The 14,881-nt window shown below is 36.8% G+C and overlaps 1 long non-coding RNA gene across 1 annotated transcript in view; it reads left to right on the top strand.

Moving 5' to 3' along the window:
- The window catches only part of LOC129652814 (uncharacterized), a 45,303-nt gene extending 30,772 nt beyond the window's left edge, over positions 1–14,531 (top strand). Inside the window, exon 3 of the long non-coding RNA XR_008714755.1 lies at positions 14,374–14,531. This is a non-coding gene — a long non-coding RNA (uncharacterized LOC129652814). The remainder of the gene's footprint in view (positions 1–14,373) is intronic.
- Positions 14,532–14,881: the final 350 nt, after the last annotated feature.

Raw genomic sequence — 14,881 nt, 5'->3', positions numbered from 1 at the left:
GCTTTCTTCACAGTCCAACTCTCACATCCATACATGACCACTGGAAAAACCATAGCCTTGACTAAACGAACCTTTGTTGGCAAAGTAATGTCTGCTTTTGAATATGCTATCTAGGTTGGTCATAACTTTTCTTCCAAGGAGTGTCTTTTAATTTCATGGCTGCAATCACCATCTGCAGTGATTTTGGAGCCCAAAAAATAAAGTCTGACACTGTTTCCACTGTTTCTCCATCTATTCCCCATGAAGTGATGGGACTGGATGCCATGATCTTAGTTTTCTGAATGTTGAGCTTTAAGCCAACTTTTTCACTCTCCACTTTCACTTTCATCAAGAGGCTTTTGAGTTCCTCTTCACTTTCTGCCATAAGAGTGGTGTCATCTGCATATCTGAGGTTATTGGTATTTCTCCTGGCAATCTTGATTCCATCTTGTGCTTCTTCCAGTCCAGCGTTTCTCATGATGTACTCTGCATATAAGTTAAATAAACAGGGTGACAATATACAGCCTTGACGAACTCCTTTTCCTATTTGGAACCAGTCTGTTGTTCCATGTCCAGTTCTAACTGTTGCTTCCTGACCTGAATATAGGTTTCTCAAGAGGCAGGTCAGGTGGTCTGGTATTCCCATCTCTTGAAGAATTTTCCACAGTTGATTGTGATCCACACAGTCAAAGGCTTGGCATAGTCAATAAAGCAGAAATAGATGTTTTTCTGGAACTCTCTTGCTTTTTTGATGATCCTCTCCTTCAATAAAAAATAAATTAATTTTTTACAAAATGAGGAAAAAAAAAGTATTCTAGCTTTACTTATTGGAAGCTCTTTCAGATACCCCTTGAGCCTTTGATATACTCCCATCACTGTGGGTTATTTCTTGTTGTTTTATACTTTTTGTTGTAAGCACTTTTGTAGTTTTTGACATTACAAGATGCTCTGGGCTCATCTATATTTCAAGGCACTAGAAAGCTATTTGTGTCAGGAGTTTTGATTTCTTTCATTGGAAAATAGATTAAAAAGCCAAGATCTGGGTACTCAGTGCCACTGAGGTGTTGTTGCTTCTAAATTAACTTAGGACCCAACAGGTGTCTATTGCTGAGCTTTCTGTTCCACTGATCTTTGTGAAAACATTTATGCTTTATCACTTATTATTTTATGTATAACATTATTTTACTAATTCAAATAACTATTATATTATCTTGTGATGTTCAAATATATGTATTCTATATAAAGGGGTTTGCACTTCCGTATTAAATGCAATACCTATAATGTCTGAAATATCTTAAATACAATATTATATATATTCAAGTATTTTCCTTATACTCATTGACATACTATTATTTTTTTCTTAATTTTTTTTCATAATTCATTTTTTTACTGCTTTCATAATTTTTACTGCTCCTTTCCCTTTTTTGTATTTTATTATGTAAAACATTGAAACATCAGAAAAATTTGAAAATTTCCCAGTGAATATCCATATATCTATTATCAAGATATTGCAAAAACTAATTTACTATACTGAATTCATATACCTATCCATCTATTCAGTTCTTTATCCCTACGTTAATCAATTCATCTTCTATTTAGAAGCATTTCAACATAAACTGATGATCAGTAAATTTTATCCCTAAACATATCAGCTGACATATCACTAATAGAAATGTCATGTTTATTTACAATTTTCTTATGTAAAGTTTACATAGAGTGAAATTCAGCAAAATTACATACTCTACTTAATGCATTTTGACAGATGTGTATACATCATCTGTTACTCCAAATTCCTAACAGGATAGATAAGATAGCATTACCCTAGAAATTTCCTGCATGCCTTTTCCCAGATAACCCATGTTCCTCTAAGGCAATATGTGTGCATGCATGCTAAGTCATCTAAGTCAGGTCTGACTCTTTGCGACTGTATGGACTATAGCCCACCAGGCTCCTCTGTCCATTGGATTTTCCAGGCAAGAATACTGGAGTGGATTTCCAAGCCTTCTTCGAGGGGATCTTCCAGAAGCAGGGATCCAAGCTGAATCTCTTATGTCTCCCACATTGACAAGTGGTTTCTTTACCACTAGCACAACCTGGGAAGCCCCCTAAGGCAGCACGGTTATACTTTATTTTTCCATCATGGATTATTTTGCCTTCTTTGAAGTTTCACAAAATTAGTAATAATATACTTTACTTTGTATTTTAGAAGTATCCACTTTGTTTCATGACTCAATTTCTATTAATATCTGTTGTGCTTGTTTTGTAGTTGTCTAGACTTGTATTTTATGATTCTGTCACAGTTTGATTACCTAGTCTCCTATTAATGAACTTTTGGATCATTTCCAGATTGTGTATATTATAAATTAAGCTGATAAGAACTTTCTTGTGAATATATTTTTATGATCATATGTTTTCATTTCTTTTCCATGGGCATTTATTTTAATTTATTTTTGTTAAACACCTAGAGTTGGAATAATTTGGTCATAGATCAGGTGTAAAAGAAACTGTCAGATATTTTTTAAATGATTTGTATAAAATATATACAAGTTACAATTGTCCTATAGTATCACAAACAATGTTGTGAGATTTTAAAGATTTCAGCTATCATCATTTGCATGTGATATCTCATTATAGCTTAAAACTGCACTTTTCTGGGGATTAGTGATACTCCCATGTCCATTTAGGTCATTTGTATATAATTTTTGTGAACTATTAGCTCAAGTCTTAAAATCTTCTACCATTCTTTTTTGAAATTGGTTTGTATCATTTTATCTCGCTATTCTGACTTACTTTATGCAGTTTTATATAGATTTGATGCAAATAGTTTGTCAAATTCATATAATAAATACTTTATTCCTATCTAAGTCAGTATTTTCAAATCCTAGTGACTTTGTTCAATGAGCCCAGTTTGTCAGGTTGATTGTATATTTTGGTTTAGTGTGGGCTTGTGGTTTTGTCTTAGTGCTTTTTTGCCTGCTCTATGTAAGAAATACTCTATCTCCAGGTGATTAAAATATTTTCTCATGGTTTTTTTAGTCTCCTTTGCATAATTTTATTTTATATTTGGAGTGATCCTTCCTGAATTAGTTCTTGTGTGTTATATGAGATAAGAGTCCTAGTTCATTTTATTCAACAAATACTTTAATATTGCAAGCACTACTTAATTGAAAAGTTGATCTCCCCCTATTTTATTTCCTTTAGACCTTTATTGAACATCAGGATAGTATATGTTTGGATCTATATATGATTATTCTGTTTCATTGATCTAATTTGTATTCCTCTGTGTTAATGTGATTGTCATTATTTATACCAATCCCTTATTATTTACTGCAATTTTAAAGCGGGTGTTGAAATCCTAGATTTTACTGGCTCTTATAACTTCTTTGTATTTCCATATAATTTTATGACTAGACTGTAACTGTTTATAAATTTGATTATAATTATGATTGAATCTGTAGATTAGGTAAGGATGGACATCTTTAAAATACTGAGAAATTTTAATTCCATGAATAATGATATATTTAACACTGTTTCATTTCCCTTAAAATATTTTATAATTGTCAGAATATATGTCATAGACAATATTTATTAAATTGATTTTAAATGTTCTATGTTACTTTAAATGGTATTATTTTCTTTTTTATTTTGTTTTCCCCTGATTCGGTGCTCATATGTGGAAATAGTTATTTATGTATATTGACCTTGTTCTTATGACACTGGTAAATTTACTTATTAATTATAGTCATTTTACTGCAGATGATTTTAGGTTTTCTGCTTATCACTATCCTCTCCAACCCTAATGGGTTATTTCCTTATACTATGTTCAGTAGCTATAGTATTGACTGTAATGTTAAAAGGGATTCCCAGATGGCACAGTGATAAAGAATCAGCCTGCCGGTGCAGGAGGCACAGGAGACTTGAGTTTGATCCTTGGGTTAGGAAGATCCCCCTAGAGAAAGAAATGGCAACCCCACTCTAGTTTTCTTACCTGGAAACTACCAAGGACAGTGGAGCTTGGTGAGCTACAGTCCATGAGGCCACAAAGAGTCGGACATGACCTAGCAGTTGAACATACATATAATACTAAAAAGAGGTAGTGAGAATAGACATCCTGATCTTTGGAGAAAATATCCAATATCTCACACTCAAATATAATCTTATTTACAGACTTTTAAAATATATTCATTGAATTAAGAAAGTACTTTTATGTTGCAAAATTTCTGATATGTATTTTTATCATAAATATGTATTGAATTTTGCCAATACTCTCCCTGTGTCTACTGGTTGATTATATACTTTTCTTCTCCATTATTCTATTAATGTGGTAATTTACATTGATTTTTTTAACATTAAATAAACATTACTATATTACCATAAAATAATTGCATTGTCAAAGCAGACTCACATAAATCACAGATTTTCTCCAACAACAAACTTTGGGACTTATCCAGAAGTTTCCAACACAAAACCAACTTATTTCTAGAGAGACCAAAACCATCAGAAGCAATCTCTAACATTCCTTTCTCCCCCGTTGTATGTATAGGTGCTCAGTTGTGTTCAATACTTTTCAACCCCATGGACTGTAGCCCATCAAGCTCCTCTGTCCTTTGTGTTTTCCAGACAAGAATACTGGAGTGCATTGATTGCTCTTTCGTACTCCAGGAATGATGTAAACATGGACACCTAACCTTGTGTCCGTAAAATTAATGTTAAAGTTTGTTGTTTTTTTTTAAAGCATTTTTGTACTCTATGCACTGGACTAACTTATTCTTCAGCTGATCATGTTCTATCGTGTCTGACTCTTACCGACCCCATGGACTGCAGCCCACCAGGCTCCTCCATCCGTGGGATTTTCCAGGCAAGAGTACTGGAGTGGGGTGCCATTGCCTTCTCCCTATAAATTCTTAAATTCTGTATTTATTTACAATGAGTCAAATAGACAAATCATGCTTGTCAAAATGCATTTATTTAAAAGAACTCTCAAGTATATTCTCACTGATAATTGCCATCAGCTTATGTATAGAGAAGTCTGATCTAAGTCATAGCCCATTTTTAGCTTTACTGCACTGTTCACCCTCTGATCTTGAGCAATACTGCCTTGTCAAATATTTCTATGTTTCTTTACATAATTTGTCTAAATATAAATTTTATGAAAATATTTCCCCACAAGAATTTATACATATAAGTCTGTAAAACTCCAATGGCTTGTGAGATTTTACCTACCTAATGGAAAATGGAAATTATTTTTACATATATCATTTTAGTAATGGCTTTATTCCTTCACAGGAATTTTGATATTTTTATCAGATTGAGTATACCCTTTCTCTGCCATCAAGTGTTATTTGGCTATTTCTTGTATATTAGTGAAGGCACGTCTGATATTTCTTAAGCCTCTTTCAGACTAATCTACAATGATATGCATGACATTGATCAAGAGTTTCAGGTAAATTCCTCATTATTTTTTCATTTTGATTAGGATGAGAAGTTGGTTTTAATGCCAAACTAAAGTTAATAGAGTATAGACGTCAACATAATATTTGACATTCAACACATAAGTTAAAATTACAGTATAAATTTCCTTTTCACATGCTTAACCTGTATACCCATAATTACAACACCTTTGCAGTTACTAGGGTCCATTATTTAAAATCCCTCTAGATGCCACTTGGTGTTTGGACATAACCATGATTGAGAGGGTAACAGGCAGGAAGACCAGGGGTCTCCAAACGGAGGAAATAGCCTGAAAGTGTCAGACATTTTTATCTCTCTTAAGCGGCAGGAGGAAAACAAACTAGCAATATTTTTTTCCTTTTCTATACAAATTTAAAAGGAGGTGTCTGTTAAAATACTGTGTTGCCATAATGACACCTGGTTTCACCTAAAGTTAGCTATTCTCAAACCTTGAGATAACCAATGCATTTTTTATGGAAATGTTTGTCTTAAGCTATGCTAATGTACTATGCATTTACCCAAAACTCTGTCTTCAAGTCCGTTCTGCCTAATGGCTCAGAACCTACTTGACAAACCAGTATGTTATACTCAGATATTGTTCCCCTAATCTGTGTAAACGAAATTATTTGTATGGTGATCTGCCCTTCTTCAAGATTCAAGTTAATCATTTTATGGCCCAGGGTGAACCACTTGGTGCCAAGATTATCCCAAAATGCATCTTATGGGTGAGGGGCCTGGTGCCATTCTGAGTTTTAAGACGTTCCTTTCTTTCATTAACAGACTGCTAGTGACTATATAGACTCAGAGGTTAAAGCGTCTGCCTGCAATGCAGGAGACCTGGGTTTGATCCCTGGGTCAGGAAGATCCCCTGGAGAAGGAAATGGCAACCCACTCCAGTATTCTTGCCTGGAGAATTCCCATGGGCAGAGGAGCCTGGTGGGCTACAGTCCAAGGGGTCGCAAAGAGTCAGACACGACTGAGCGACTTCACTTTCACTTTCAGTGACTATATAACATCCAGCTGAAAACTAGCAGAGGGGTACTCTTTCTGCCCCCTTCTGATGCCTATGTCAGAAGCTTTCTCTATCTCCTTTATACTTTAATAAAACTTTATTACACAAAGCTCTGAGCGATCAAGCCTCTCCTCTGGCCCTGGATTGAATTCTTCTCCTCGGGGGCCAAGAATCCCGGCGTCTTTGTGTGATTCAGCAACAACCTTACAATGATCATATATCATGGCACCTGTTCCTACTAATACAGGTCTTCAGGTAAGATAACACTACCCATTTTCTCCCCAGTTACACTGACATGGTGTTGAATTTTAATATTATTCTTTTAATCCTGACAATTTGAACCACCAGTGATTTGAACCAAAGTGATTTCACTGGTGAGGTGGATGACCTGGATACATAGAGAAATAGAGAATGGAACAAAGATCACATGGTATAATGTCGTTCTGCCTCAGCTTAAAGTTGTAATATTGTCCTCATAAGTCCTCATAGAGATCTCTGGCACAGATCTCTAACACACCTCACCTGGACACTGAAACTTTAAGGAGATGAGATTTCCCAGTAATTATATTATCCAATCACCTTCCTTGGGAAATGAAACAGACCTTCTCTCCCATCTTTGATAATGCCTGTGATATTCCATCAGGGATTTGGTTTCTCTGGTCCATTCACAAATCCTTCATTATCCTCCTGAAATGGCTTCCTCATGCAAACAGTCTCCTGGAAAAATACTTCTTTTATCATCCACATTTGTTATAATTACTCTTCTCATCATGTATCACACACATAATGTAGCAATTTTGACACTGGTAAATTTAGTTATAGAGTATTGATCAAAATTTATGATAAGTTCCTTGAAACTCTTTATCATAATCTACAATCTTAGTATCAAACAACTTCCTCTAAGTGTCCCCTAAAGGACCATCACTGGTAAATGGGAATTAACATTGCACTTTCTAAGACCATTTGAGTAACATTTCCGCTTTACTTGAAAGCATTATAACTATAATAAAATTTTTAATTCAGACATCATATTTCCCTCATGTTACTTAAAAAAATAGTAGCAATGACCAAAAATCATACAAAAAGTTATCATACCAATTGGCTACCAGTCAACTAAGTCATCAGACTTAGCAAGTCATGCCTTTCTCTAGATTATTTGTTTTTTTTTTTTTTAATATGAATTTATTTTAATTGGAGGCTAATTACTTTACCATATTGTATTGGTTTTGTCACATCAACATGAATCCGCCACGGGTGTACATGTGTTCCCCATTCTGAACTCCCTCCCACCTCCCTCCCCATACCATCCCTCTGGGTCATCCCAGTACACCAGCCCCGAACATCCTGTATCAGGCATCGAATCTGGACTGGCAATCCATTTTACATATGATATTATACATGTTTCAATGCCATTCTTCCAAATCAACCCACCCCCACCATCTCCCACAGAGTGCAAAAGACTGTTCTATACATCTGTGTCTCTTTTGCTGTCTTACATACAGGATTATCATTACCATCTTTCTAAATTCCACATATATGCGTTAGTATACTGTATTGGTGTTTTTCTTTCTGGCTTACTTCACTCTGTATAATAGGCTCCAGTTTCATCCACCTCATTAGAACTGATTAAAATGTATTCATTTTAATGGCTGAGTAATACTTCATTGTGTATATGTACCATGGCTTTCTTATCCATTCATCTGCTGATGGACATCTAGGTTCCTTCCATGTCCTGGATATTATAAACAGTGCTGTGATGAACATGTTGTGGGTACATGTGTCTCTTTCAATTCTGGTTTCCTTGGTTGTGTATGCCCAGCAGTGGGATTGCTGGGTCATATAAATCAGCACAGTTCAGTTTCCCAATTTTGGGGTAAAATCAGTAGTGGCTTTATTAGCATCAGTTAAAAGTTAATAACAATTCTGAGCAAATGCAATGTGTGTTAGCAAATGCAGTACACTTAGTTTCACTTTTAAGTGCTCTCATGATTGCATCCTTCCTAGGAATTAAGCATCATTCCCTGGTGGCTCATATGGTAAAGAATCTACCTATAGTGCAGGAGACCCAGGTTCAGTGTCTGAGTCTGGTAGATCCCCTGGAGGACGAAATGGCAACCCACTCCAATATTCTTGCCTGGAAAATTCCATGGACATAGAAGCCTGGTAGGCTACAGTCAATGGGGTCGCAAAGAGTCAGATACACTGAGCAACTAACACACACACACACATATACACCTCATTAACATTTGCCATGATTTCTTTTGGTTTCAACTGAGGTTCCTTCTTAACTCAGATTTTCCCCCCATTTGTATGGTGTTTAGCTTTGACTATATGGTGTGCCAAAAAAGCAAGGACTATAATCAGTATTACATGGACCTCTCTTTGAGCCATCCTTGGAAGATATTGAAAGATCTGGTGGATAAAGAATTACAGGATTCTCCCTGACTTTACATGACTGGGATGCATTCACTGTTAGTACAAATCTGGATACACAAGGGGAGGTTTGACCCAACACATGATGCCTTCAGGAATACATCATATTTAATACATATTAAGTTCATTGATGTCTCCTTTGATTTACACACACATCCATCCTTATGGCAGAAAGTGAAGAGGAACTAAAAAGCCTCTTGATGAATGTGAAAGAGGAAAGTGAAAAAGTTGGCTTAAAGCTCAACATTCAGAAAACGAAGATCATGGCATCCCATCAGTTCATGGGAAATAGATGGGGAAACAGTGGAAACAGTCTCATACTTTATTTTTGGGGGTTCCAAAATCACTGCAGATGGTGATTGCAGCCATGAAATTAAAAGACACTTACTTCTTGGAAGGAAATTATGACAAACCTAGAGGGCATATTAAAAACCAGAGACATTATTTTGCCAACAAAGGTTCATCTAGTCAAGGCTATGGTTTTTCCAGTGGTCATGTATGGATGTGAGGGTTGGACTGTGAAGAAAGCTGAGTGCCGAAGAATTGATGCTTCTGAGCTGTGGTATCGGAGAAGATTCTTGAGAGTCCCTTGGACTGCAAGGAGATCCAACCAGTCCATTCTAAAGGAGATCAGTTCTGGGTGTTCTTTGGAAGGACTGATGCTAAAGCTGAAACTCCAAGACTTTGGCCACCTCATGCGAAGAGTTGACTCATTGGAAAAGACTCTGATGCTAGGAGGGATTGGTCACAGGAGGAGAAGGGGACAACAGAGGATGAGATGGCTGGATGGCATCACTGACTCGATGGACATGAATTTGGGTGAACTCCGGAAGTTGGTGATGGACAGGGAGGCCTGGCGTGGTGCAATTCATGGGTTATTAAAGAGTCAGACACGACTAAGCAACTGAACTGAGCTGAACTGAAGTACAAACCCTTAATATGGAACATTCAGATCAGTCAAGATAAGTAAAACCTTTGTGAGATGGGAAAGATATAAAAAACCTCAGTCACTCCTTCTTGCATCCCAGTCCTAGAGATCTAACTCTTTGGACCCCAACCACAGACTGCACTATGTCATATTTTTTAAAAATGTGTATTCATTTGACTCATTCAGTCTGTTGAACAATTTTTAACATGTGTTTTCAGCAACATATATTTTAAATTTTTTTTTTAATTAAGTCTATTAATTTAAAAAAATTGTCTATTTTTGGCTGTGCTGGGTCTTTGCTGCTGTGTGAGCTTTTCTGTCATTGTGGAAAGTGGGGACTACTCTGTAGTTGTGGTGCTTGGTATTCCTATTGGTGTGCCTCCTCTCGTTGTGGAGCACAGGCTCTAGGGTTAGGGCTTCAGTAGTCATGGCATGTGGACTCAGTAGTTGCAGTTCGCAGGCTCTAGTGCATGGGCTAATAGTTGTGGCATATAGGCCTAGTTGTTCTGCAGCAGGTGGGATCTTCTCAGAATCGTAATGGTGTCTCCTGTATTGGCAGGCAGATTCTTTACCACTGAGCCATGAGTAAAGCCCAGCAACAGATATTTTAAATTGTCCATTTTATTTTTTAGGACAACCACAACTCTGAGGTTGATAAGAGATGCAGTATCTACTTTATTATATTATTTCTTTGCTGGTATTTAAACACCAACAGCAATAACATGTGGACCTTAATAAATAGAAACATTTATTTAGTTAATAACTTGAGTTACGGGTGTACAATATAAGTCATTCACACTTGTGAAAAAGTCATAATTCATTTATGTTAGCTATAAAATAATGGCTACATTCTCCATATTGTTTGATATATTTTATAGCTTACTTTTTACCTAATAGTTTGTACATCCTAATTCCTTACCCCTATATTTCACCTCCTCCCTCTATCTCTCCACTAATAGTTGGTTCTCTATATCTTTGAGTCTGCCTATTTTTTTTTTTTTTTGCTATATTCACTAGTTATAGCATTGTAAATTGTACCATACAGTATGTGTCTTTCTCTAATTTATTTCATTAGGAAAATACCCTCAAAGCATGGTGCTGCAAATGGCAAAATTTTATTCTGTTTTGTTTATGATATTTTGTTTTGCCTGGTATTTCATTGTATACATGTACCACTTTTTTTTATCCATTTACCTGTTGATGGACACTTAGGTTGTATCCAATTCTTCACAATTATAAATAATACTGCTATAAACATTTGGATGTATGTTTATTTTTTAAATAGAGCTTAAAGTTTTATGGATATATAACAAGGAGTGGAATTGATTTATCATATGGTAATTTGATTGTTAATTTTTTGACAAAACTCCATACTACTTTTCACCCTGGCTATACCAGTTTACATTCCCATCAACAGTGTACAGGGTTCCTTTTGCCCACATCCTAGCCAACACATGTTATTTATTTTATTTTTGATGATAGTCATCCGGTTAAGTGTGAGGTCATGCCTCATGGCAATTTTGATTTGAATTTCCCTGAAGACTAGCAATGCTGAGCATTTTCTCGTATGCCTGTTGCTGTTCACTGGCTAAGTTATGTCCGAATCTCTGTGATTTCATGGACTGCAGCACGCCAGGCTTCCCTGTCCTTCAGCATCTCCTGGAGTTTGCTCAAACTCATGTCCATTGAGTCGCTGATGCCATCCAACCATCTCATCCTCTGTTGTCCCCTTCCCCTCCTGCCCTCAGTCTTTCTCAGCATCATGGTCTTTTCCAGTGAGTTGGCTCTTTGCTTCAGGTAGCCAAAATATTGAAGGTTCAGCTTCAGCATCCATCCTTTCAAAGAATATTCAGGATTGATTTCCTTTAAGACTGACTGATTTAATCTCTTTGCAGTCCAAGGGATTCTCAAGAGTCTTTTCCAGGACCGCAGTTCAAAAGCATCGGTTCTTTGGCACTCAGACTTCTTTATGGTCCAATTCTCACATCCATGCATGATTACTGGAAAAACCATAGTGCTGAATATATGGACCTTGGTTGAAAAAGTGATGTCTCTGTTTTTTAATACACTGTCTATATTTGTTGTAGGTTTTCTTCCAAAGAGCAAGTGTCTTTAATTTTATGGCTACAGTTACTACCCACTGTAGTGACTTTAAGCCAGCTTTTTCAGCCTCCTTTCGAGTCTCTAGTTCCTCTTTGCTTTCTGCCATTAGAGTGGTATCATCTACATCAGATCAGATCAGATTAGTCGCTCAGTCAAGTCTGACTCTTTGTGACACCATGAATCGCAGCATGCCAGGCCTCCCTGTCCATCACCAACTCCCGGAGTTCACTCAGACTCACGTCCATCGAGTCAGTGATGCCATGCAGCCACCTCATCCTCTGTCGTCCCCTTCTCCTCTTGCCCCCAATTCCTTCTAGCATCAGAGTCTTTTCCAGTGAGTCAACTCTTCGCATGAGGTGGCCAAAGTACTGGAGTTTCAGCTTTAGCATCATTCCTTCCAAAGAACACCCAGGACTGATCTCCTTCAGAATAGATTGGTTGAATCTCCTTGCAGTCCAAGGGACTCTCAAGAGTCTTCTCCAACACCACAGTTCAAAAGCATCAATTCTTCAGCACTCAGCTTTCTTCACAGTCCAACTCTCACATCCATACATGACCATAGGAAAAACCATAGCCTTGACTAGACAGACCTTTGTTGGCAAAGTAATGTCTCTGCTTTTCAATATGCTATCTAGGTTGGTCATAACTTTCCTTCCAAGGAGGAAGCATCTTTTAATTTCATGGCTGCAGTCACCATCTGCAGTGATTTTGGAGCCCAGAAAAATAAAGTCTGACACTGTTTCCAATGCTTCCCCATCTATTTCCCATGAAGTGATGGGACCGGATGCCATGATCTTTGTTTTCTGAATGTTGAGATTTAAGCCAACTTTTTCACTCTTCACTTTCACTTTCATCAAGAGGTCTTTTAGTTCCTCTTCACTTTCTGCCATAAGGGTGGTATCATCTGCATATCTGAGGTTATTGGTATTTCTCCCGGCAATCTTGATTCCAGCTTGTATTTCTTCCAGTCCAGCATTTCTCATGATGTACTCTGCATATAAGTTAAATAAACAGGGTGACAATATACAGCCTTGATGAACTTGTTTTCCTATTTAGAACCAGTCTGTTGTTCCATGTCCAGTTCTAACTGTTGCTTCCTGACCTGCATACAAATTTCTCAAGAGGCAGATCAGGTGGTCTGCTATTCCCATCTCTTGAAGAATTTTCCACAGTTTATTGTGACCCACACAGTCAAAGGCTTTGGCATAGTCAATAAAGCAGAAATAGATGTTTTTCTGGAGCTCTCTTGCTTTTTCCATGATACAGCAGATGTTGGCAATTTGATCTCTGGTTCCTCTGCCTTTTCTAAAACCAGCTTGAACATCAGGAAGTTCACGGTTCACATATTGCTGAAGCCTGGATTGGAGAATTTTGAGCATGACTTTACTAGCGTGTGAGATGAGTGCAATTGTGCAGTAGTTTGAGCATTCTTTGGCATTGCCTTTCTTTGGGATGGGAATGAAAACTGACCTTTTCCAGTCCTGTGGCCACTGCTGAGTTTTCCAAATTTGCTGGCATATTGAGTGCAGCACTTTCACAGCATCATCTTTCAGGATTTGGGATAGCTCAACTGGAATTCTATCACCTCCACTAGCTTTGTTCGTAGTGATGCTTTCTCAGGCCCCCTTGACTTCACATTCCAGGATGTCTGGCTCTAGGTCGGATTATCTGCATATCTGAGGTTGTTAATATTTCTCCTGGTAATCTTGATTCCAGCTTGTGATCCAGCTCAGCATTTCACATGATGTACTCTGCATATAAGTTAAAATAACAGGGTGAAAATATACAGCCTTGATGTACTTCTTTCCCAATTTTGAACCACTCCATTATTCCATGTCAGATTCTAACTGTTGCTTCCTGTCCTGCATGAAAGTTTTCCAGGAGACTGATAAGGTGGTATGGTATTCCCATCTCTTTTAGAATTTTCCACAGTGTGTTGTGATCCACACAGTCAAAGGCTTTTAGCATAGTCAATGAATTAGAAATAGATGTTTTTTTTGGAATTATTCTATGATCCAGAGGATGCTGTCAATTTGATTCCTCTGCCTTCTGTTAATGTACCTGCTGGCCATCTGCATTTCTTGTTTGGAAAAAAACAAAAAACAAAAAACAAAAAAACAAAGTCTATTCTGATATTATTCCCATTTTTTAATCAGGTTGTTTGTTGTTGTTGTTGTTTTTTATATTGAGTTATATGAGCTCTTTATCAGTCATATATAATTTGAAAATATCTTCTCTCATTCAGCAGGCTGTCTTCATTTTGTGTATGGTTTCCTTTGCTACACAAAAGATTTTTAGTTTAATTATGGTCCCATTTGTTTACTTTTGCTTTTATTTTCTTTGCATTTTTTATTTTCTAAACTTTTACTTGCATTATCCATAATTGCTTTTGGTACAAAATAGATCAATGAAGTTCTAGGGTTCGATGAGTTTTAATTCTAATCGATCAATTAATATTTATTTGTAGCCACCACACTGCATAATGCCAGTAAGAAGGATCAATTATGAGCAAGTTCTTCATTTTGTGGAATTTAAAGTCTGAATATTCATTGGAAAGACTGATGCTGATGCAATACTTTGGCACCTGATGCAAGAGCTGACTCATTGGGAAAGACCTTGATGCTGGAAAATATTGAAGGCAAGAGGAAAAGGGGATGACAGAGAATGAGATTGTTGGATGGCATCAGTGACACAGTGGACATGAATTTGAGCAAACTCCAGGAGACAGTGAAAGACAGAGAAGCCTGGCATGCTGCAGTTCTTGGGAATGAAATGAGTCAGACGTGACTTAGCAACTGAACAACAACAACAAAATCATTGAATGAGTTGTTTTGTATTCTTACTAAATAAAATTCCTTACCATTTTTAGAGACTTCAGTGAGTGAGAAGGAAAAGTGCCATTTTTTTTTTTTTCATTTTTCCCTCTGTGCATGCTTCCTCCTCATTCTTAGTTTAAAGAATTTCTATAAGATTGT

This window comes from Bubalus kerabau, chromosome 5 (genome assembly GCF_029407905.1).
Source record: "Bubalus kerabau isolate K-KA32 ecotype Philippines breed swamp buffalo chromosome 5, PCC_UOA_SB_1v2, whole genome shotgun sequence".
In the NCBI taxonomy this organism is placed as follows: Eukaryota; Metazoa; Chordata; class Mammalia; order Artiodactyla; family Bovidae; genus Bubalus; species Bubalus kerabau.
This window is presented reverse-complemented; position numbering and strand designations above follow the sequence as displayed.